This window comes from Canis lupus, chromosome 12 (genome assembly GCF_048164855.1).
Source record: "Canis lupus baileyi chromosome 12, mCanLup2.hap1, whole genome shotgun sequence".
In the NCBI taxonomy this organism is placed as follows: Eukaryota; Metazoa; Chordata; class Mammalia; order Carnivora; family Canidae; genus Canis; species Canis lupus.
Window position 1 is genome coordinate 38042315 of NC_132849.1, and position 26670 is coordinate 38068984.

Below are 26670 nucleotides of genomic sequence, written 5' to 3' on the forward strand. Positions count from 1 at the left end.
CATCCTTTTGCTTTAAAGCTTGTGGTTTGTCAAAGCTGCATTTTGGTTTTTTTAGTCACTATTTTGTTTTTCCTAGTTTCATAGATCCTATTCCCCTTACTTGAAGGAAGAATTTTGAGAAGAAAGAGAAAAGAGATGCAAGGGATACATCTCTCTCTCCATCTCTCCTGCAAAGCTTCTAAGATCTATCCACTCTTTCTCATCCTGTAACTATTGATGCCTAGGAAGCATAAAGCACTGTGTTTCTAATTATGGAGATTTTTATATTGCACTCTCTATGAAGGAAGAAAAACAACTCTATCCTTACATTTATCAAACTAGGAGTTGCCAGATTGTCTCAAACACAGTTTTTAAGGGATTCCATGGCTTTTTTGTTTTTCTTAAAGGAATCAGATAGAAATACTCCTCTTATACCAATCGTTCGTAGGCATTTGGATTTTACCATGGGTTCTGCTTAAATATTTAACAACTGGTAAATTATGAACAAATAGTATACTGATGACCCCAACTGTGACAGGCATTAACCTTTAGATAATTACTTGTGAGAAAGTCTGGGGTCCCAAGAAAGGAGATTGAATGGCCAAAGTGGGTAGAAGGGAGCATATAGAGCAACAGTTATTTAATAATAATTGTAAATTTATTTCAAAAGTTTCACAGGCACCACAGCTGTTTAAAAGCTGTGGTGGATATGTGTATATATATATATATATATATATATATATATATATATATATATATACCAGTGGATTTTGTTTTTTTCTTAAAGATGACCAACATATGGTAACAACTCTTCTTTTGCCAAATAAGTATATTTTAAAAACAAAAACCTAACTACGTCCTATTATCACCATCATCTAATAGTAGGGAAATTTAAAACCACATAACTAAATAGGACATAATCTTAGAATAAAAAAGGCAAGTTCTTTAATAGAATGAGTTTACCTTTATGAAAAACTCACAACATTGATTTTATTTTTTATAATTTCTCTACTGATTCAAGAAAATTTAATTACCGACTTACCCCAGTCCACAGAGAAACCTTCACCTGCTACTTTTGTAAGTGGTCGGTTTAAAGTGAAGAAGTGCTTCCTCTAGAGGACAATAAATGAACAGAAAATTTGAACAGGTCAATAACCAGAAGACAAATGTGTTTCATCACACAGATATTAACAAACATTTAGCATTGTTTGTCGAAGAAATACCCAACTTCTGTTTACTCTGTGCTCATAAGTCTAGTGTTAAATTAAGGATTTACATTCTCTTTCATCTCAACCAAAACATGTTTAACCATTTGTTTTTACTTTTGATTTTCAGTAATGCATAATCAATGTTCTCCATGGTACAACCTACAAAACTACTAGCTCTTACAGAAATGCCACTTCAGCACACATGTGCATTCATGGTAGCACAAGATTAATAGTTTTACTCTGGAAAGTATACACAGTATAAACCAATGCTCTTTGAAATAGAATTTAGTGAAGGATGGGAGTATGCTTTCTGTCTAGCTAGATGAATTACTTCATTCCACAGTATAAGCATCTCCAAAAACAAAAAAATCTAAAAGTTTTTACATGTTTAATTTAAAAGCAATTTCTTGACATTCATTCAAACCCACAGTTAAGATTTTCTCAATATTTTTGAAACCCAACTGGAGGGCCATTTTTACATTAATTGATTTGAAAGCATAAATACATTTGTATGGGGAAGCTTAGCATTCTCATTTTAAAAAAAAAGTGAATACACATAATTAAATAAAGTGAATTTCATGTGACACCCACAATTATACGCATGATAGCTAATCTCATATTACATTATTAGAATGCACATGCCATTACTTTTTATTGAATTAACAAGACTCAGAGACTTTTCCCTTTTTTTAACTGAATCTGTTCTCAACTAGGAAAATCTTACCAATATCCCTCAGGTGTGCAAGTTGGTATTCTAATGTATGGTATCTAAAACATACTTTGGTGCCTCCTGTATCTTAATTTGGAAATCGTTTGTACTAAACCATCACTCATTACAATTCCTCTAACTCTTGGCTTGGCTTTCTAAATTGTTGATCTTTTTCTTCCTTCTTAAAGTTAACTTTGGACAGAAGTGTTCCAAAGGGAACTACAGTAATTCGCTTAATGCTTAGTGCAATTAGCAAAGATTCAAGAAAACATCTCCCGGTAGAATGACTGCATTATGCAAGAGTGCAATTACTGGCTAGCTTAGTTATCCTACAACTATTTCCAAAACTTTGGTATTTAATCCACATTAATGTCCAGAGACTGCCTCTTTGCCATTCTCCTTCATTTATAAGAACTTAATCACAGTTCTTTTGGATTGGATATATTACCAATTCCTAAAATTTGCCATATGCCCTGTCTAAAATTTCCTAACAACCACAGAGTGAATGACTATTGTTATGGCACCCATGAACTAAATGAAAGGAGAGGGGCAGAGATTTGATCATGATCTCTTTCTCCAATCTCTGTCATGAATAATATCTTCTTGTGGGATTTTCCAGAACTATTCCTTCCCTACAGAGCCATTTGTTTCACTTGGAGAGGAGGGTGATAGAGTATTAACATCTTTTCCTATTAACTGTGTCCAGAATCCAATTCACTAATATTTTGCTCTACCTCCATAGCTAATCTGTCCCCAGAAGTGAATGTTTCTAATAAACTTTTTTTCTGCTCTAGTCATAATTTCATGGCTTCTTGCATTGGGCTTCTGAGTTTTAGAACTGTCATTCCCATTATCCTTTTCAACAATCACTCTGTAAATGAGCAAGCTTGACTCTTTTGCTGATTTCTTTGGCAATATTTTTAGTACCTTTTTCTTCCAACTGATTTAAACAAAGAAATGTTCTATTGTTTGGAACCACTAAATTGAGTTAAGCCTCCATTAATAGTGTTATTTTATAACTAATAGCATGCCCAGACATAAATAGGCCTGGCTGAGATAGTGTTCTATATGAGTTGCTGGTTACCTGCAGTACTGGTTCCAGACTCTAGGATATTGACCACAATGATCTGGTAAGGTCCTCACAGCCGAATATCTAACCAACATGGTATTTTAAAAGCTTTGGACTAGACATTCTATAAAAGCATTAAAATCTCTAACGTTGTTTTGGAAATGACTGAATCCACATAAGGAGTAAGAAGTTTGTAAGGGAGGTACCTGGGTGGCTCAGTGGTTGAGCATCTGCCTTTGGCTCAGGTTGTGATCCTGGGGTCCTGAGATTGAGTCCCACATCAGGCTCCCTGCAGGGAGCCTGCTTCTTCCTCTGCCTATGTCTCTTTGTCTATCTGTGTCTTTCATGAATAAATAAATTAAACCTTTTAAAAAAGAGAGAGAGAGAGCTTTGTAAGATTTACTCTGAAGTTAATTTGAAAATGAGGTGTATATTGCAAATTATAAACTGTATTCAGTGGGATTCTGTTCTAGAGGAAAAGCCTTCTCTGTGATAGGTATTATGTGAAATACTGGGAATTCAATAGTTAACAGACAGTTATAATTGTCCAGTTTCTCCTGATTTTAATCTCCTGCCTTCCTTTAATTAACAACTAAAAGAAATCTGTAGTTGAATGGTTCTTTTTTATCTTTCTCCTCATCTAGACTGTTTTTGCATCTTATAACCCTCACCCTAGTCTGCCCTGAGAGTTCCCTTCTTTGTATTTAAGAATCTTATTTATCTTTTAATAACATGTTACTGCCTCAGCTATAATGCATATGGGTTTAATTTGGAGAATGAACATCTTACTGAGACAATTGTCTTACATTCACAATTTTTTAATCATCTCAGTGACCCTACAAGATAGGTATGTTTCCTACTTTAGAGATTAAAAAAATAATAAGGTTTTCAGACATGCTGCATTATATATATCTAATGAGTGGTACTGAGATCCACTGGACTCCAAAGACTTGACTTTGCTTTAGTATCCCCACCAGGGGCATCAAGTCTTTATTGACAGTATAGAAGTTTGCTTCCTCCAATAAGAACTTATTAAGTACTCTAAGACTGGGATAGTTATGTGGTTCTACTCTGAATATCTCTATGCTTTAATTAATTTAAATAATTAATACGCTTTTTTATTTCTACAGTCAGCATTCCAACATTGTATGTGGGTGTGTGGGGGTGCATTTGTAAAAATTCAAACTCAGTAAGTGGTATCTTGGATTAGGTTTATTAGAAGCAAATATTAAGAGAAGAATTAATATGTCACATAATTTATTAAGGAAATGTTCCCAAGAGTAACCAGCAAGGGAATGCAGAAAGCAGGACAAAGAAGGCGAAGAAGCCATGCAAAGGTGTGATTTTATGTGAAGTGTACAGCTGCATTTTCACCATCAGCCTTAATCTCAGCCTGATGTTGCCGAAAGCCCTACAGTATAAATTACACATCATGGTTTGTCCTAACTGGAGGCAAAGGAGCTCAGTTTTCATCAGTCATTGGCTAAGGGCCACTCTGGAGAGATGTTAACTCCAGCTGTGTGTGAACTGTCAGTGCAGCTCCATAGCTACAAAGCAATTCTCCAAAAGAATATCTGACAAAAACTGTTAGATGAAAAAGCCCACACAACCTGGGATGGGAAGTAGAAGGATTTGAGGCAATCTGGGCAGAGCACAAATAATTGGTGAAAATATAACGGGAGTTACAGTTATAAAGCTAAAACCCCATATGAGTGACATCATATGGTATTTTTCTCCAACTGACTTATTTCACTTAGCGTTATACCTTCTTGGTCTAGCCACATCACCTGTGTAATTTAAGACACAGAACAAATAAAGAAAGAAAGAGAGACAAACAAATAACAACAACAACAAAAAAAATCAGACCCTTAAATATAGAAACAGGTGGTGGCCAGAGAGTAGGGGAGGGGAGGATGAGTGAACTAGATGAAGGGAATTAAGAGTACACTTATCTTGATGAACATAGAAATGTACAGAATCATTGAATCATTATATTGTACAACTAAAACTAATATAGCATTGTATAATAATTATATCTGAATAATAAGTATTTTTAAAAAGAATAAAATAAAGCTAAAAATCTCAAAAAATGAAACAAAGTCTGACTACAGGAAGAAGAAAATGTTAATTACTCTTGCAGATGGCTTGTTTACTAAGCATATGTTAGTTTACAAATGATACTCTTCCTGTTTAAAAAGGATTAGAGAGTGCTACAATTAAAGATGCATATAAAGTCTGAGTATTAAAATAGAAATAGAAAATTTTAAACCTATATCTATTGGGAAATACAAATTTAGTATATACCTAGGCTTCTGTAGATACTGCATTTTTTTAAAGATTTTTTTTTAGTTGAGAGAAAGAGAAAAACCATAAGTGGAGGAGAAGGGGCAGATGAAGGGTGGGGGGGAAAAGTGGCCTCCCCGCTGATGAGGGAGCCCAATGTGGGGCTCCATCTCAGGAGCCCAAGATCATGACCTGAACTGAAGGCAGACGCTTAACTGACTGAGCCACCCAGGCATCCCACTGCATTTTTTATGATTAAATTTATATTTGAATTTCCTGATAATCATGGCAAGAATAGTAAAAGAAGGAAAAAGTAGAGTAGGGGAAGAGAGGAATCAGAAGCCACTGCCAAGTTTTTAAGAAAGATAAATTCTGATAAATCAAACTTTTAAAATGCCAATTTGTACACAGATACAGGTTAACAATTAAAGAGTAAGTTCAATAGTCACTTTTCGTAAGAAATAAAAGTGCTCATCACATGACCAGTCTTCCTATGGATCCTCTACATCACTAAAAGGTAATCCACAAATAGGTATTCATTGGTAAAATGCTAAAATGCATTTTAGAAATATAGCTTTCTATTATCAGCATTAATAAGGACAAACGCACTAAGTCTCATCCCATCTTATGAGACAGTTTTTTGTTTTGTTTTGCTGACATGCAAAATCTGTACACAAATAGTATATACAACTTGATGAGTTTGGAAATAAGTATACACCCCGTGAAACCATCACCACAATCCATGCCATAAACTTATCCACCACTTAGCAAAGTTTTAAGTATACAATACAGTATTGTTAACTATATACACTATGTCATATAGATCCTCAGGACTTAGTCATCTTGTTTAATTAAATGCTGTGCCTTTTAACTAATACCTCCCATTTCCCCTTCTCCCCAGCATCTAGAGACAACTATTCTACTCCCTGATTCTATGAGTTTAACTTTTAGATTCCTCACATAAATGGCATCATATATAATTTGTCCTTCTGTGTTTGGCTTATTTCACTTAATATAATGTCCTCTGGGTTCATCCATCTTGTTGCAAATGGCAAGATATCCATCCTTTTAAGGCTCAATAATATTGTATGCATACTACATTTTCTTTATCCATTGATGGACATTTAGGTTGCTTCTATGTCTTGGCATTTGTAAATAATGCTGCAATGAACATGGGGGTACAAATATTTCTTAGAGATTCTGATTTCAATTCCCTTGACTATATACTCTGATTGATGAATCATATGGGTTTTTTTTTTTTTTAGGAAACTCCATAACATTTGCCATAGTGACTTCAATAATTCACATCCCCACTAACAATGTTTGAGGGTTCCAATGTCTCCACATCCTCCTCAAAATTTGTTATCTTTTATATATATATATAAACCATCATAACATGTGTGAGGAAATACCTCATTGTGGTTTTGATTTGCATTTTCCCGGTTATTACTGATGCTGAGCATCTTTTTATATATCAGCTGGCCATTTGTATGTATTCTGTAGAAAAATGTCTATTCAACTTCTTTGTCCATTTTTTAATTGAGTTAAAATTTTGTTTCTGTTTTGCTTTTTTTCTTGTTTTATTTTGTTCTGTTGCTATTGAGTTGTAAAAGTTTGGAAATTAATCCTTTCTCAGATATACGGTTTGCAAATTTTTTCTCTGTAGTTTCCACTTCATAGATTGCCTTTTCATTTTATTTGCTTCCTTTGTTATGCAGAAACTTTATAGTTTAATGTAGTCCACCTGTTCATTTTTGCTTTTGTTGCCTGTATTATTGGTTACATATCCAAGAAATCACTGCTAAGACCAATACCAAGAAGTTTTCCCCAATGTTTCTTTCTAGTTTTAGTTTCAGGTCTTATGTTCAAGTTTTCAATCCATCTTAAATTGATTTTTGCCTATGATGTAAGATAAAGGTCCCATTTCATTCTTATACAAATAAATATTGAGTTTTTCCAGTGCTGAAAACAGACTATCCTTTTGTTGAAGAGATTGTCCTTTCCCCATGTGTAATCTTGGCACCCTTGTTAAATTTATATGTGACAGTTTGCTTTTGGACTCTCTCTTCTGTTTTATTGGTTTATATGTCTAATTTCATGCCAGTGCCAAGCTATTTTAATTACTGTAGCTTTGTAATATATTTTGAAATCAAGAAGCATGGTGCCTCTAGCTTCATTCTTTCTTAAGGTTTTAGCTATTCAGGGTCCTTTGAGGTTCCATATGAAGTTAAAGATTTTTCTTTCAATTTCTGTAAAAAATGCCATTGGGATTTTTGATAGGGATTGCACTGAATCTATAGATCACTTTGGGTAATATGGATATTTTAACAATACTAATTCTGGTAGTCCATGAACACAAGATATATTTTCATTTTTTGTGCCTACTCTCATTTCTTTCATCAGTGTTTTATGCTTCTCAGTGTCAAAGTCTTCCTAAGTATTTTATTCTTTTTGATGCCATTGTAAAGGGGATTGCTCTAATTTCTCACTCTGACAGTTTGTTGTTAGCATATCAAAATGCAACTATTTTTTTGCATTTTGATTTGTATCCTACAACTTTGCTGAATTTATTTAATAGTTCCAGTAGGGGGTGTGTGTCTGTGTGTGTGTGTATGTGTGTGTGTGTAGTCTTTAGAGTTTTCTACATATAAGACTACATCGTCTGCAAACAGATAATTTTACTTCTTTTCAAATGTGGATGCCTTTTATTTCTTTTTTCTTGCCTAATTGCTCTGTCCAGGACTTCCAGTACTACACAGGATAGAAATAGTGAGAGTATGCATTATTATCTTGTTCCATATTTTAGAGGGAAAGACAAAGAGTTGGAATTTAAATCAAAGTTGTGATTTTGCCATGAGAGACCATATAGGTAAGGTAAAGCATTCAGCAAAAATAAACTAGTGTCAACATGACCGCATGGTCATGGTCCTAAGTGATGTGACTCTTCTAGCCTCTCAGATCTCACCTGGCTCTACTCTCCTAAAAGATCCTTTACTTCAGCCACCCTTGACTGATCTTCTTTCTGTCCTCGAAAGCTAAAGCTTTCCACTCTAAGGTCTTCCACTTGTTATTTCTCTTCCTTCAATCTGCCCTTTTGTGATTATCTCTTTCTTCATGCTGAGTTTCAGTTCAAGTTCCATTCTCAGAAAGGCTTTCCTGAACCACTCTAATTCCTTATCACATTACCTTCTTCATTTTCCTTTCAGCACTTGTCAGTATCTGAAATACATTCAGCCCTTTATGTGCTTACTGTCTCCCCCAACACAAGAATATAAGCTCCTTAAAAGCAAAGCCCATGACTATAATATTCATTGTGGATCCAATACCTAGAGCAATTGATGGGGGAACAGGGGACTAGCTGAGGACAAAGCACATTGATAAGTCCTTGAAACAGGGAGAGTGACATTCCTCTACAGACTCAATTGTCTCGATGTTCATACTTTGCTAAGGGCAAAAGGCAATCTTAGCCCGACCCCTAGGATCCAGTAAGTCTACTTTAACATATAAAAATTCCATTAGAAATTTCCCTTTATCTCTAAACCCCCAAGATATGTGTTGGCAATCATCCTCCAAGCACACGGCCCACTGATATACATCTGAAGTGTCTCATGACTAAGGTTTTATTAGACGGTAATAAGTGACCTTTTCCCAACAATATCTAGCCCCCTCAAGAATCTGGAAACCTTGCCTCCAAAATTCCTTAGAGACTACACTACCCTTAAACCCTTCCCAACTCCCAGGTATATAATCAGCCACCCCTCACAGGCCGGGGCAGCAGCTCTTCCTGCCCATGGGTCCTGTCCTCATACTTTAATAAAACCACCATTTTCCACCAAAGATGTCTCAAGAATTCTTTCTTGGTCATCGGCTCCAGACCTCACCTATATTGCAAAACTTCATCACAATGACTACAATCTATTAAGCCTGGGATAAATGTTTATTAAATCAATACATTCATTATTATTGTCTCTATTCGGGGAGAACAGAGATATACAAAACCAAAATAACAATTCTCGAGTTTCACAGCTCATCAGGAAATGCTTACATGATTCTGAAAAGCACAGCTTGATTGAGAAGAAATGCATTTTTATTCCCACCAATCCTTGGGATCCAACAATGTGCCCCAAACTCGTTTTATGCAACTTTCAACAAGAGAATTCTAAATAACATCTAACATCTACTACTCACCTACTATCATCTATATATATACACACACATATATATGTATAAATACATATGTATATACTAACTTCTGCTGTTACATGGAGCCCCCTGTCCATGTAGATAAAAACTAAATAAATATTAGAGCATCGGTATTCAGTATGCTAAATTCAGATTCTTCCTGCTCCAAAGCAATACAATATTTTCAATTTAAAAAAATCTATTTCAGGGCAGCCCCGGTGGCTCAGCGCTTTAGCGCCGCCTGCAGCCCAGGGCATGATTCTGGAGACTTGGGATCAAGTCCTGCACGGGGCTCCCCGTATGGAGCCTGCTTCTCTTTCTGCCTGTGTCTCTGCCTCTCTCTCTCTCTTTCCCTCAAATAAATAAATAAATAAATAAATAAATAAATAAATAAATAAATTCTTTAAAAAATAAAAAATCTATTTCATTTCACAACATTGTTCCCACAGCTTTGTTTTTTTTAATGCCTTTATTTAGCCATTTTCCTGTCCTCAACTTCCGCTCACATCCTGGCATTTCCCTGATGTGTTAATTTTAACTGCAAACATCTAATCAGAATTTTAAGAATAATCATCAGTAGGTTGGCTAACTTTCAGGAAGAAATACTAGCGATGTTTTCCACCGGGCAGCAGGATGTCTCCAATTATAAAGATGGAGGAAATAAAAACAACAGGATGGTAAAATCCATTGAGAGACAGATTGCATTTTATAGGAAAAGATGTAACTTCATTTAGCTTTGGTCTTTATGTCTTGCAAATGTGCTTAGCAGTCCTGCATCCCATGGGTCTCAGCATCAATATTTATGTGCTGGAATATTTCATTGCCTCATAAACCAAGAGGTAACTGAGTATTTTTTACTCTCTGGGAAAAAAATGTTATAGCAGGTAATAGTTTCAGCCAGCTCCCCTTCTCACTCACACTTTTATGGATCAACTCTCAGGAAGATAGAAAGCTAGATAAACAAGAAGCCTCAATTTTTTTCCTCTTGCTCTATATATTAGATATTAACCGTATCTAATTTTTAGTTAAATATGATTCAACTCCAATCAAAATTTCAACTACAGAAATCCAAGGATAATAATTTGACTTCTTATTTTGTTTTAATATAAATTTCAAAAATCTTTGTAGGGGAAAATTCTAATACTTTAAGTACCAAATTCAAGTTTAAAGTTGACATCTTTCAAAAAGAAATAGGAAAGACTTCTAAATGATCCCTAAGATTTAAAAAAAATTATAAACAAACATTACTTTCAATATTCAAGAACAGTGAGTATTTCCCAAAGGAGAAGATACTCACCTCATAAAGACCAGTCCCATGTGGAGTTGTAATTTTTGGCCTCCTTTCTCAACTCTGAGGGTTCTAAGTCCTCGAATATTTTTTATCCTAGTTTTCTGGATGCTTATCCTCTGGTTTCTACTCCAAAACTCTTCACTCGATCAATATCATCCATCTGTATATATGAAGAGTAGAATCCAGGCATCTAACTGGAGTGAGCTCATCCATGTCTCTCTCTCTCTCTCTCTCTCTCTCTCTCTCCCAGTCTCTTTCTCTTTCTCTCTCTCTCCCCTCCCTCCTGCCTTTTCTCAGTCTCTCTCTTATACACACATATACATAAAAAGAGTCTGTACATAAAAGGAGTCTGTAGTGAAATAAGTTTGAGAGATGAATTTAAAACAAAATAAATCTATGTATTAGAAAAATTCCAAAGCATATAATATATTAATATATGTTATGAACCTCCAAAAAAGCGATGGGAGATGTAGTCTTTTCCAAATACCCTTGCCCATTTATTTTCAAAAACATCTTTATTGCCACAATTGTCTATTGATCTCCTACTATGCCTTGTGTTAGTTTTAATGAATGCACAATAAGATGAATAATTAGATTTACCTTCCCTCGGCAGCCTGGGTGGCTCAGCAGTTTAGCGCCACCTTCAGCCCAGGTCGTGATTCTGGAGACCCAGAATCGAGTCCCACGTCGGGCTCCCTGCATGGAGCCTGCTTCTCCCTCTGCCTGTGTCTCTGCCTCTCTCTCTGTGTCTCTCATGAATGAATAAATAAAATCTTAAAAAAAAAAAAAGATTTACTTCCCCAAAGAAGCTTATATTCAGGAAACAGATCACATTCTCTATAACTGTGCTTCAGTTATGTAGCCACTAGCCACATGTGGCTACTTTAAGTTTGATTAAATAAATGTAAATAGCATTAAAAAGTCTTGGTTCTCTAGTTTCACTAGTCATTTCAACTTCTCAGTAGAAAAATGGTGGCTAGTCACTGCCATAATGATGGTGCAGATATAGAACATTTCCATTCTTGAAGAATATTGTATTGGCCAGAGCTGCTCTGGAACTTTATATTATTTTTATTAATTATACACATTAATTATAATGCTTATAATTTTATTAATTATAAGCATTGTCATTCATTTTTTAGATAAGTTCTTTTTCAAAGACTACAAACTTTATCAGGTCTTATCCAATCACAAGTCATTCTCTTATTACAGTTAAGAAATTTCACTCATGATTGATATAAATTACTCCTACTTTTTAAAAAGATTTTATTTATTTATTCATGAGAGACACAGAGAGAGAGGAAGAGACATAAGCAGAGGGAAAAGCAGATTCCCGGTAGAGAGTCCAATGCAAGACTTGATCCCAGGGCTTCAGGATCATGCCCTGAGCTGATTTCAGACACTCAACCACTGAGCCACCCAGGTGCCCCAAATTACTCCTACTTCTATTACTACTTTGCTCTCTCAATGAATTGCTTCCAGATCTATGCTACCTGAACTCAAGAACATTGGTAGTTGTTAACAACCAGGTTATATTAGACCAACCATACAGTGACTTTACAGCCAGAGTTTTCAGAGTCTAGAAAAGCCATGAAACATGATTTATTCTAATCTCTCAGTTTTAAAACTTAGAAATTAAAGCTCAGAGACATAGGAACTTGTCCAAGGTCACATGGATGTTAAATAGCAAAGACTCTGTAGCCCACCTAAGTCAATCATAAACTGCACACAACTCCCTGGGTCTTAAATACTGTCCTTCTGAAGGAATAAGTCATGGTAGAGCACACTGCTGGTTAACAAGTGCAACTATACACAGCAGGAATTTTCCTATTGATATTTTTATCCTAATGGTATAAAATGGAGCTCTTCTCCATGAGATTATTATCATTGTTGTTAAATTTAACTTTTATTGAAATTCAATAGGTTTTATGAATACCTATTCACAATGTGTGTGTGTGTATTTAATACCATTAATACCACAAACTTCTATCTGCAATTAATTTTCTCTTGAACAGGCTCAGATGTCACTATTTAATATTAAAATACACACTTAAAATGTGTATAAAATACACACTTAAAATGGTTAAGATGGTAAATTTTATGTTATGTTATTTTACTACAATAAAAAAAGGCAAAATCATTCCCTTGAGCATATCATTTATACTTCTTCCAAACTATTTTTGCAATAAAATAAAGCATGTAAAATAACAAGGTACTTAATCTATATTCAGTATATCATTGGCATATTGGTAACTCTGGCAGCATCTCATAGTGGTCAGATCTTATCATCAAGTATAGGTCATATCTTGTTCCATGTGAACCCATAAACTTCCTATCTACAATTAATTTTCTCTTGAACAGGCTCAAATGTCATAGAACAATCCTGTCTTCCGTTAAAGGGTAAGCCCACCAGAGTTCCTATCATTATGTCTTAGGAAAACTCTGGATTAAAGGCTTGAGTGAAAGTTTTTTTTCTACCTATAAAACTCATGGAAATTGCAGGTCTTCTGGATGGAAATGTTTTTAAAAGAAGCAAAACATTTGGCATATTTGCCTTAAATTTTTGGCAGAAAGTGTCTTTGGACACTCTTTGAATGGAAAGTGTCTTTCATCTTAGCTAATATTATTAAATATAGTTTATTCTCTGGCTAGCTGAAGTCATATGTGCTGTTTACCAGGATTAAGAAATAGCTATCCAGAAAAATAGCCAAAGTCAGAAAAGTCTCAAGGTACAACTGAAAACTGAGTTGAACACATTGAAAAAGAAATACCTCTGGGAACTTGAAAATAGAACATTAACAATTACTAAGAATGCACTTTTTTACCCCAAAGGAGATTCATATTCATGGGTAAGCTTTTGTATGAAACTTGAGGTTACTAGCTAGAAAATATGATGATAAATAAAAAAACCTTTCAGCCTTTTTGATCCAGAAGAAGGGAAATGAGAGGCCTTCCATTTAACAGGTGTACAGATTATAGTTTTAAAAAAACCACATTCCAAAAATAAAAAAATATATAAAAATTAAAAAGCCACATTCCTCCATCAAAAGAAAAAAAGGAAAGAAAAAGAAATCTTGCCATTTGCAATGACATGGATAGAACTAGAGGGTATTATGCTAAGAGAAATAAGTCAATCGGAGAAATACAATTATATGATTTCACTTATGTGGAATTTAAGAAACAAAACAGAGGAGCATAGGGGAAGGGAGGGAAAAATGAAACAAGAAGAAATCAGAGAAGGAGACAAACCCTAAGACACTCTTAAACATAGGAAACAAACTGAAGGTTGCTGGAGGGGAGGTAGGTGGAAGGATAGGGTAACTGGGTAACATTAAGGAGGGCATGTGATGTAATGAGCATTGGGTTATATAAGACTGGTGAATCACTGAACTCTACCTCTGAAATGAATACTATACTATATGTTAATTAACTGAATTTAAATTCAAAAAATAGTAAAACAAAACAAAACAAAAGCTTAAAAGATACGAACCTTGCAGCCCCCAAGACAGAAAGAGCTGCTGATTTTGGATTGTGTGCCCATCTACATTCCCCTCATTTCCTAGGGCAAATACAGATCTCCAAGTCATTAAAAGGAGGAAGTTCTGCTCTCACATCCAGATTAGAGCTGGATTTTAAAAAGAGAGAATAAAGGTCCTTTGGGGAAAAATCTGGGAAATCATAGGAAACATTCATATAAAAATTTCATTTTTCTCTATTAGCATAGGTTCATAGAGGATTGCATTCCAATAACAGTTCATTTGGTAGAATTCCAGAATTAGACAATGCTATAGACTGAATGTCTGTCCCCCACAACCAAAATTCATATGCTGAAACCTAATCCCCAGTATGATGGTATTTGGAGGTGGGACCTTTGGAAAGTGATTGAGTCATGACAGCAGGACCTTAGTGAATAGTAGTGCCCTTATAAAAGAGACTCCAGAAAGTTCCATGTGAGCACACAGCAAAAAGAAGGCTGTCTATGAATCAGTTAGCAGGCTCTCACCAGACACTGAATCCACTGACACCTTGATTCTACACTCCTAGCCTCCAGAACCATGAGAAACTAATTTCTGTTGCATATAAACCACCCAGTCTATGATATTCTGTTATAGCAGTCTGAATGGACTAAGACAAGTAACTTCAAGATCAGAAAAGATAATATGGGCTCAGGGCAGCCCTAGTGGCTCAGCGATTTAGCACCACCTTCAGCTCAGGGCATGTTCCTGGAGCCTTGGGACCAAGTCCCACATCGGGCTCCATGCATGGAGCCTGGTTCTCCCTCTGCCTGCGTCTCTGCCTCTCTCTCTCTGTGTCTCTCATGAATAAATAAAAATCTTAAAAAAAAAAAAAAGGCATGGGTCAGAAATCAGATAATCAGACAGTCAGGGCCTTATATTCCGATTCTGAGATTTCTCCATGTCTCTTCCAAATTGATGAAGCCAATAGAATTGAAGAAGACTGGCCTTTAGAAACCTCTCTTGAACTTCTCCATGCTCTTTCTCCCTTTCCAACTGACTGGACTGAATATAAATTCAGCAGTCATCTCATGGTATATGGTGTTGGCAGAGTCCCCAAACGATGGCACAGCCTCCATCAATATGGGTTCCCGAATGACAATATGGGTTTCCGAATGACCACGAGACAGAGACTACACTGCTCACATATTTACCTGGCAGAGACTGCTGCATGTGGGAGAGGCAAGGTCCTATTATTCCAACAGATTTTATAGGTGGGTCTCTTTATTATAGCTGTCAGCAATACCCTACAAATACACCCACCTATAGGTGTCACTACATCAGGGAGGATGCCTTCCAAGCTCTCTACTACTTACATATGACCCTTCAGGTATTTTCTAATTCTTCATTTAAGTTCTGCAATGTCTGAAAAAGTAAAGTTTTCTTTTACCTGCAATGTATCATGGGGAACAATAAAGAGTGTAAGATTAGAGCATGACTAGAATTTTATTGATGACCCAAGGCAAAATAAAATCCAGCCTGCTCTTTTGCAGCAATATTAGATCCGCTGCTCTTTCAGCAGTAAAATCCTGTTTTGTCAGCAGCTACTGAGAGCAGATATGACTCAGAGGACACATAAAAGCATACATGTGAGGTAACTACCTATTATGTTTAGAAAGCCATTTTGCACAACTTGAGTGCACTCTAACATTTCATATTTTAAATAATCAAAATCACATTCAGAATGCAGAATCTCACAAACATTATGCTCTTCTATTTATGTCCTAATTGCATGAGACAGATGAAAGGTACAAAAAGTACACAAAGACATGCAGAGAATCACAAATTTTCGATATCAAAGGGAACTTAAAGATTATAGAACACAATAGTTTTATTCCACAGGAAGGAAAGACATTCCTAGAAGGACTGTTAACTGAACAATATAATTTCAACAGACTTAGGGCTAAAATGTAGTTCTCAGTGTTTTGTTTTGCTTTTCAAAGAACATTCATTTTCCAGGTAGATCAACTCCCAGTGCTTTAGAATTGTGGAATCTTGTTTGTTTTGTGGCATTATTCCTCAACCTCTCCTTAAAAGTAATATTTGAATTTGCAAGAGTAACAGTTCTGAGACCTACCAGCATCTGGTACACAGATGGTATTCAATAAATACTGATTGGTTGAGGTTATATCCATCAAGGCTCATGGCCTAAGTTAAGGCTTTTGCTATGGTTTCATAACTCAACTAGCTAGAATTCTTGTTTGGAAAAAAAAAAGGTTTAAAAAAGACAGAATGAAAGAGACTAATTTACAAAGCATGATGCTTAAGGGATCCCTGGGTGGCTCAGCGGTTTAAGGCCTGCCTTTGGCCCAGGGTGTGATCTTGGAGTCCCGAGATTGAGTCCCACGTCGGGCTCCCTGCATGGGGAGCTTTTCCCTCTGCCTGTGTCTCTGCCTCTCTCTCTCTCTGTATTTTTCATAAATAAATAAATAAATAAAATCTTTAAAAAAAAAAAAAAAGCATGATATTTACTACCAAATACAAATACAAAATACAAATATTTACTACCAAATACTTCCCAGGACTCAAACATGAGTTTTTAGAAATATAACATAAACCAATCTCTATGTATGTGTTGAACAAATACAAGAGCCTTTTGGATCAGCCATGACAGAAGAGCAGGTGTAAGACTTATTCTCAGTGTAAAAAGAAATACACAACTGAACAAAATATATAAAGCAACTATCTTGAGGCACTGGACAAGAGACAATGTAGGCTGCGTTCCTCAAAAGAAAAGAAACATGTGAGGTGAGATTTGCAATTGCTTGAGGAATCTACCTTTCCAAGCTGCAGCTAAAGAGACCAAAGACTCTGCTGTTGGTCAGAGGAAACAGGTTAGAAATGCAATTAGCCAGAAAACAATGTAATAACATCTTTAAGGTATTATAAAACAATAATAGTCCACTTAGGATTCTATTTCCCATGAAAATGTTGTTCAAAAATGAGGGGGCAATAAGTAGATTTTCAGATGAACAAAAACAAGATTTATCATTAATAGACTTGCAGTACAAGAAATGCTACGGGATGGCCGTCAGGCTGAGGTATAATATCAGATGTCAACATGGACCTATAGCAGGGCTTGGCAAATTACAGACAAGCCAAATCAAGCCAGCTACCTGTTTCTAAATAGTCTGTGAACTAAGATGATTTTGCATATTTAAATGGTGAGAAAAAAATTCAAAGAACAATATTTTGAAAATTCTTCAATATTTAGTATTTATAAATAAAGTTTATTTAAACAGCCATAATCATTAATTTACAAAATTATCAATGGTTGCTTTCACTCTATGATAGCAGATTTGAATAACTGTGACAGAGACTATATTGTCCTTAAATATTTACTCTCTGACCCTTTACAGAAAAAGTGTGCAGACTCCTAATGTATCAGAAGGAATGAAGAACTGAAAATTGTAAATACGTGGTCAAATACAAAAAAAAAAAAAAAAAAAATCCTTATTTTTTAATTTGTTTAAAAGACTAAGGTAAAAATAATAGAAATTGATTGTGAGACTTAAACATGTGTAGAAGTAAACAATAGGAGAAATAATAGGAGAGGAGTGAATGGAAACATAGCAGTTCTTATATTATCATGAAGGTGTATGTCTTAGTTGGTTCAGGCTGCTATAATAAATACCATACACCAGGTGGCTTAAACATTTACTTCTCCCAGCTCTGGAGACTGCAAAGTACAAGATCGAGAAGCTGGTCAATTCAATTCCAGGTTAGAGTCCATTTCCTGGTTTGCAGATGACAACTTCTTGCTGTATCCCCATACGTGAAGAGAGATCATCTTTCTCATGTCTCTTATTGTAAGGACACTAATCTGATCTGAGGACTCCATCTATTTTTGAGAGAAAATGACCTAATTGCTTCTCAAAAGCTTCATCTTTAACTACCATTACTTGGGATAGGCCTTTAACCCATGAATTTTGGGAAGACATAAATATTCAGTCCATAACACAGTATAATATTATTTTAAGCTATATTGTGATGAATTAAAGATGCATATCTTAATCTGTAGAACAAATCTAAACTAACAACATAAGGAGGTATAAAGATAAAATCGAATACTAAAAAAAGTTCAATTACTCAAGAAGAAGAAAGAGAAGGAGGGAAAAACAAAGAATAAGGGGAAGGAATAGAAAAACAAAAGTAAGATGGTAGTCTTAAACCTAACCATAATGATAATAACATTATATGTAAATGGACTATTCTAATTAAGAGGCTAAGACTGTCAGACTAGAAAAAAAATTGAAACCAAATATATGCTCTCTCTACAAGAGATGTATTTAAATATAAATACACATAAAGGTTGGAAATAAAATGATAGTAAAATAAATGTCATACAAACAATACACATAAGAAAGCTGGACTAATTATATTTAAAATCAGACATAAAAATGCTTCAAGAAAAGGAATATTAATGAAGATGAGGAGAGACATGCCATAACGACAAAAGATTCAAATAATTAAAGATTTGAAACACACTAGCAAACAATTTAAGAACTTTAATTGAAATCAATTAATTGAGACTTACAGAACACTACAAAAAACAATTGCAGAATTTACATTATTTTGAAGAACACATGGCACATTCACAAGATAGTTCATGTGTTGGGCCAAAAAACAAGCCTTAATTTTGAAGGATTAAAAACATACCGAATACATTTTCTAACTAAAATAGAATCATATCACTGGATGTTATGCTAAATGTTGGCAAATTGAACTCCAATTAAAAAGAATTTTTTAATAAAAATAAAAAAATAAAATCATATTAAAAATTAATAACAAAAAGATACCTGTAATATTCCCAAATATTTGAAAAATAAGAAATATAATTCTGTATTTAAGAATCTAGTTTTTGTCTCTTTTTTCTTTGTTCATTTGTTTTGGTTTTTATTTTTATTTTATTTTTTTAAAGATTTTAGTTATTCATTCATGAGAGACACACAGAGAGAGAGAGGCAGAGACATAGGCAGAGGGAGAAGCAGGCGCCACGCAGGAGCCCGACATGGGACTCTATCCCAGGTCTCCAGGATCACGTCCTGGGCGGAAGGCGGTGCTAAATAGCTGAGCCACCCAGGCTGCCCATGTTTTGTTTTTTTAATTTCACGAGTAAAATCAACTCTATATCATACACCTGAAACCAATATAACACTATGTTAATTATACTAGAATTTTAAAAAATAATATTTTTAAATATATAATTCTAAATAAAATATGAGTCAAAGAAAAAAACACAAAAGAAAACAAACTATTTTGACTTGAATGGTAAAGGAAACACAACATTTTAAATTTTGTGTGTTGCAATTAAGACAGTGTATAAAGAAAAATTTCTATCATTAGATGTTTGTATTAGAGAAGAAATACTTAAAATCAATGAGCTAAGATTCGCTATAAGAACTAGAAAAATAAGATTAAATTAAATGCAAAGTAAGTAGAAGGGAGAAAAAAAATAAAATAAATGTGGAAACCAATCATATATAAAGAGGACAAATAATAGAGAAAATCAACAAAACTAAAACTCACTGGTAAATACCATCAAACATTTGAGAAACAAACAACTACAATTCTCTAATTTTAAATCAATGTTTTCCTAAATATAAATAATCTAAACATCCCAATTAAAATACAGACATTGTTAGAGTATGTGGAAATGTAAGACCTAACTATATACTATCTACAAAAAAACCTTCATATATAAATATATTGGTTGATAGGTTTAAAGGAAATTCATGGAAAAACAGACTATGCAAATATTAATCATAAAGCTGAAGTCTTACTCTGTTCAAGCTGCTATAACAGAAACCATAGACTGGGTGACTTATAAACAACATAAATTTATCTCACAATTCTGGAGACTGTGAAGCCCAAGATCAAGGTACCAACAGTTTGCATACCTGGTAAGGGCCTTCTTCCTGGTTTATAGAAGACTGTTTTCTCATTGTATCCTCAAACAGCAGAGGAGCAAGGAAGCTCTCTGGGGTCTCTTTTACAAAGATACTAATCTTATAATTGTTTATAAGGGTGGAGCCATCATCATCTAATCACCTCCTAAAGGTTCTTGCTCCAAATACCATCACTCTGGACATTATGTTTCAACATGAATTTTAGAGATACATATATACAGTCTATCATCTGGAATGGTTGTATTAATATTAGATAAAGTAAAATTTAAGAGTAAGATAAAAAGTCATAATGGGGGATCCCTGGGTGGCGCAGCGGTTTGGCGCCTGCCTTTGGCCCAGGGCGCGATCCTGGAGACCCGGGATCGAATCCCACGTCGGGCTCCTGGTGCATGGAGCCTGCTTCTCCCTCTGCCTGTATCTCTGCCTCTCTCTCTCTCTCTCTGTGTGTGACTATCATAAATAAATAAAAATTTTAAAAAAAAGTCATAATGGTAAAAATATTAATTCTTCAAGGAGTCATAACAACTCTAAATGAGTATGCACCTAAATATAGAATTTAAATGAAGCAAAACCTGACAATTTAAAGAGAAATAAATCCACAATGTAGTTGAATATTTCAAAACTTTTTTCTCAGTAATTGATAGAACAAATAGACAGAAAATCAGTAAGGATGTACAAAGATTGAATAACTATAAAATTGACCTTCACAGAATATTCCAACAACAGAAGAATCTGCATTCTTTTTAAGTACACAGGATATATTCATCAAGATAGACTATATTTTGATTCATAAATCATGTTGTACTAATTTTAAAGAGTTTGATAAATAAAGCTCATGTTGATTTTCTCACTTTTTAAAGAAAATATTTTTGAAAGAAGTCTCTTTTAGTAGGCTTAAGGAAGCCTACCTCATACCACTTGATGACAAAATATAACTTAAAAATGAAGTTATACATTGGACTTTAAGAATTAGTATCCTATTTTCTCTTCTAGGTTATTTTACAAAATCAAGTGATAACCCACAATGTACAAAAGAAAACCTCTCAGTGAGGAAAACATTTTTAATCAATAAATCAAAAGATAAATGCTCAAAACTCTATGCTCTGAAAACCAGTTGAACACATTGTGTTCATGTTACACCAAAAGCAATAAGTAATAGAAACCTTAGAATATTCTTTCAAATAATTGAAATATTTTAAGGAAATTGTATCAGCCATCTCAAAGAAGAGAAGGCTCCTGGTGAGCCAAATTCCTTTCTAATTCAAATAGGATTTATGACTATAACTCAGGGTTGTTTTTCATGTTGTACATAGAGCTCTACAGAAAGTATTTCTGTTTAAGGTAGATAATCTATCAAAATAAACCTGGTCAGGCTAGGATACAAATATCTAATAAGGCTCTGTAAGTATACAGCCTCATTTTTTTCATCAATCCGGAGATGAAATGGTGTTATTTATGTTTTCTTTAAGTATATATGACTTGGTGTGGCTTGGTTTGGTTTGGCTTAGCTTGGCTTGGCTTAGTTTGGTTTAGCTTGGCTTGGCTTGGTTTTGTTTGGTTTGGTTTGGTTTGGTTTGGTTTGGCTTGGTTTGGCTTTGCTTTGGTTTGGCTTGGCTTGGCTTGGCTTGGTTTGGTTTGGTTTCGTGTGGTTTGGTTAGTTTGGTTTGGCTTGGCTTCATTTGCTTTGCTTTGCTTTGCTTTGCTTTGCTTTGCTTTGCTTTGCTTTGCTTTGGCTTGGTTTGCTTTGGCTTGCTTTGGTTTGGTTTTGGTTTTAATCTAATGTTGACATCTATCTAGTGAGTTTGAGTTAGGAATGAATGAGGAGAATCTTAGATATCAAGGACCGAAGTCAGAAGTATTGATGATCAAAGTACTGATATGTGGTTAAGGAATCCAGGGAACCAGAAAAAAGCTAAAGGGGTAAACCAATCATGACAGTGGTACAGAAAGACTGGGGAAGAATTTGGAAGCAGTGATTAATGAAAAGGCTGAATTAGAACCCAGAGGGCCTACCAGAACCAGAGAAGGTTTGGCAGTCACTAAAGAATGCAAAAAAAGTAAAAAGCAGGTCAAGAAAATAAATTGCCCAGATCAAGCTCCATGCCCATATTGTGCATGGAACTAGAGGTTAAAAATGCAAAGTAGGGCCTAGATATTCAGGAAAGGAGCCCAGGATGACAGATGGGAAACTAGACCCAGAAGTAGGAGTTACACAAGAGTGGGAGTCAAAAGCCCACTCAAAGCAACTATATTTTGGCAAGCAAAACCCAAATAAAACAGATTAATGAGGACTCTAAAGAATGGAATTACTGAGTTCCAACCCAGGAAAACAAATATAATTATTAAGCTGATAAGTATATGCTTGTAGTTATATATGTGAAGCTTTACCTAGATCCAAATATGGGCAGCCTGGTTAACAGAGGAAAGAGCAGCAAGTTAGGCTTTAAACTGACCCATGGGATCCCTGGGTGGCGCAGCGGTTTAGCACCTGCCTTTGGCCCAGGGCGCGATCCTGGAGACCCGGGATCGAATCCCACGTCAGGCTCCCAGTGCATGGAGCCTGCTTCTCCCTCTGCCTATGTCTCTGCCTCTCTCTCTCTCTCTCTCTCTCTCTCTGTGTGACTATCATAAATAAATAAAAAATTAAAAAAAAAAAACTGACCCATGATCCTCTAAAAAATACAATGTGCCCAGAAGCAGAACTCAGGCCAGGTAAAACATAGCAATCAAGTAGAGAGGCTCACCTACTAGGAGCAAAGGTGGGTCAAGAAAGCGCCAGACATTTCTACCACAGAGACTGGGTTCTTCAACAAGATTTTAAAGGTCATTAAATTTTATGCATCTTTTTTATGATTTAATTATTTACAAATATCAATAGTCCTAAAGATCAGATGTCATGAAATCCAGAAACAAGAACTACACTAAAGGTAAAAATCACTGGCTGACAGTCTGATAACCCTACGTATGACCTTAAATACATAAAAGTCCATATCCGTTACTATAGCTCTGCCATATAAGTAGTAAGTATGTATGAAATGGAATGATATTGTCTACGTTGCTCTGCAACAAGAGCCATTAAAAGAACAGTATTGTCTCCAGATTTCATGAGGAATTTGTTTTCCCAGAAGTATTAAAATTGAAAATCTGTGGAGAGCAAGTGAGCTCCTTGTCAGGCCCAGCAGAACAGATGAAGGGAGACAGGGATCAAACACAACCGTTGAATATGGTCTACACTGGAGTAACAGAGGAGGACTGGGTCATTGCCCTCAACCCTATCTTTGTTATCTCTACTTCTCTGGAAGGCTGACTTCACTCATGACTCACACTCCTCGAACCCAAATTGACAGGGGGAATATGTGCTTAAATTGTCTAACTGCTTTCCCTCTCCTTTCTCTCTGGGCTTCGGTAACTCTTCTCTAGTTCTAGAAAACTCTCATTACTACTACTCTTCTAGACCCTCTGCCCCCAACTGAGGACATAGACATCTCTTGCAACAGCTTCTCCTGAGTCGAATCCTGCCCCCAAATCCAGGGTAATAATTCTGCAGTGGTATACATCTCCATTTGCTGCCTGCTGAAGAGACAGTACTGACCACTATACTATCTGGAGTGTTTCAATTGTCCCTCACTGACCAGAGGCCTGGGTACTGACTACTGCTTCCTGTACCTGTGTACCTCAACCCCATCACTAGTCTTAACCACCTGATCAGCCACTCGCTCATCTACTTGAACATCCAGAGAGCACTCATGCTACCTCTTTTACAGAACAGGTCCCTCTAGAATAATTTTGCTTCCAATCTCTGAGGTGAGTCTGCACACCTTAACTTATAGTCTTAATAAAGGTAACAATATTACACAGAGTGATTCCTAGGGTCAAGGTCCAAAGCCATAACTATGCTAAGACAACTCACTTGTGATTTCCTGATCTCTCCAGATCTATTTATTAGGAATACAGAGATGATATAAGGGAGGCTGGGAATGATTTTGTCCCCTCAACAAACCATTGAGCAAGCCTTTCTGAGTGTACAGAGGACAGCGAAGCTTATTATAGAGTGAAATAGAAACCAACTATACTTAATGATAAAGGTAATGAAGTCACTTCCCCATCATTTTCTTTGGGTGTAAAATGAAGAAGTTGGATTAGGTGATCTCTGAGGCCTCCTTAAACTCTAAAAAAAATCTATGATCTGTAGACAATGGCTCGATTTAAATTGGCATTTTATATTAATGTACGAAAACTTATTGATAATAGGATGTACTTTTTGTAGGTACTACATAGAATCAGCATGGCTAAAACATGACATTTCCAAGGAAGGCAGAGATAATTAAAAATTGAAAAGCCAAAACTTAGACTTAATTTGTGGAGTACCCACAAGGTCTGAATAGTAAGATACCTGAATCCACAAAACATTTGACAAATTCAAATTCAAATTCATAACCCCTTGTTTATCAGCCTATTTCCAGAGCCCAAAGTAAATATAGTACTATATAGAAACATGCTATCATTTAGGAAATGATGCCATAGATTAAATTTTTTCAAATGTCTTTTATCATTTTGAAATCTATGGCCATAAAGGCAATTGGGTAATGCCAGCAAGATGGCAAGAATACTGTGTTCCATCTCCCTGGTCATAACTGAATGGCTTCATTTCCAGTCATTCACATTTTCAGGAACCTAGTTTTCCTTTTCAAAATGTCTTAATAGCTATGAATGGCTTGTTTTCAATATAAATACCTAATGTGTTTTTCTATCAGATTAGTTCATTATGGAATAGTGTACATCAATTTCATGCATAATTTGCACTTTCATAGCTGAAACATCAAGAAGAAATATTATCATTAAATGTTGATTCATGAGGAAAAAAATCATTTTTAATTCAAGTTCAGGCCCATGTTTATTAAGTCAACAAGAATGGAGAATTCTCCACAGATAGCACATTGCTTCCCCAAGGGGTCTTCTCTTCCCCACAAGTCTCCATGCCTGACTGCTGGCTGTTACTTACTGCAGGATCACTAGGCATAGGAACATTGCTCCTTTGCTTGTAAGAACAGAAGCTGTGCTCTAACATAGGGGTCGGTACATGATGACCTACAGGCCATGTGCAACCCACTGTTTGTTCTGATATGGCGCTTGAGCCAAGAAGGGTTATCACATTTTTAAGTGGTTGACAGAAAGAAAAAAAAAAAGGAAAAATATTTTAAGACATGTGAAAATTATGTGACATTCAAGTTCCAGTGTCCAGTAAATGAAGTGTGGGACATAGCCTGACTCACTTATCCACACATTGTGGTCTGGTCCATTAGAGAAAAAGTTTGCCAACCTCTGCCCTAAAACATCTAGGAAATTGCCTTGTTGCCCCATAGACAGCAACAGCATTCCACTCGACAAATGCAAATGTCTCCTGCTCCTTGTGCCTAATGCAAAGTCGAATCTCAAAGTCAATGCTCCGCTTTAACACAAAAGATCTCTCCAAAAATACCTTTTTCTTTCTAAAACTTCTGCCACTGTTTTTCAGCCTCAGTCACTTGCTTGAAACCAGTATGTCTGCTTTTCTCCCTGTTTTTCCCTGTATCCCTTCCTTGCAAGGAGCCCATCACCCTGATCACCCTACTTAATCCTCTCTGTACTTTTCTGTACCCAAACTCAACCAGATTTCTTCACAGTGCCTACTGTGGTGATGATTTCTTTTCCATTTGTCTATCTCTCCCACTAGAGAGCAAACTCAGTGAGGCCGGAGTCTTAATGTATTCTGTTCACCATCGTGTAGTGTTCTTTTAAAAATACCTAGTTCACTTAGCACTGCTAAGTAGTTAACAAATGGAAACTGCTTAACTAATACTAAACAGGGAATGCTTGGGGGGTTCAGTGGCTGAGACTCTGCCTTTGGCTTAGGTTGTGATCCTGGGGGCCTGGGATGGAGTCCCACATCAGGCTCCCCACAGGGAACCTGCTTCTCCTCTGCCTATGTCTTCTACCTTTCTCTCCGTGTGTCTCTCATGAATAAATAAATAAAATCCTTTTTAAAAAACAGAACCAGGGATGCCTGGGTGGCTCAGCCATTGAGCGTCAGCCTTCAGCTCAGGCGTGATCCCAGGATCCAGGATTGAGTCCCACATCGGGCTCCTTACAGAGAGCCTGCTTCTCCCTCTGCCTATGTCTCGGCCTCTCTCCCCGTCTCTCATAAATAAATAAATAAAATCTTCTTTATTTTTATTTTTATTTTTTTATAAATTTATTTTTTATTGGTGTTCAATTTGCCAACATATAGAATAACACCCAGTGTTCATCCCGTCAAGTGCCCACCTCAGTGCCCGTCACCCAGTCACCCCCACCCCCCGCCCACCTCCCCTTCCACCACCCCTAGTTCGTTTCCCAGAGTTAGGAGTCTTTCATGTTCTGTCTCCCTTTCTGATATTTCCCACTCATTTTTTCTCCTTTCTCCTTTATTCCCTTTCACTATTTTTTATATTCCCCAAATGAATGAGACCATGTTTGTCCTTCTCCGATTGACTTATTTCACTCAGC

General features: G+C 35.8%; 1 long non-coding RNA gene across 1 annotated transcript in view; it reads right to left on the reverse strand.

Moving 5' to 3' along the window:
- The window catches only part of LOC140601523 (uncharacterized), a 602967-nt gene that overhangs the window by 509460 nt on the left and 66837 nt on the right, over positions 1–26670 (reverse strand). The window contains exons 2-5 of the long non-coding RNA XR_012004538.1: positions 10728–10881; positions 5664–5758; positions 3172–3329; positions 1022–1091 (exon numbers count right to left, since the gene is read on the reverse strand). This is a non-coding gene — a long non-coding RNA (uncharacterized lncRNA). The remainder of the gene's footprint in view (positions 1–1021; positions 1092–3171; positions 3330–5663; positions 5759–10727; positions 10882–26670) is intronic.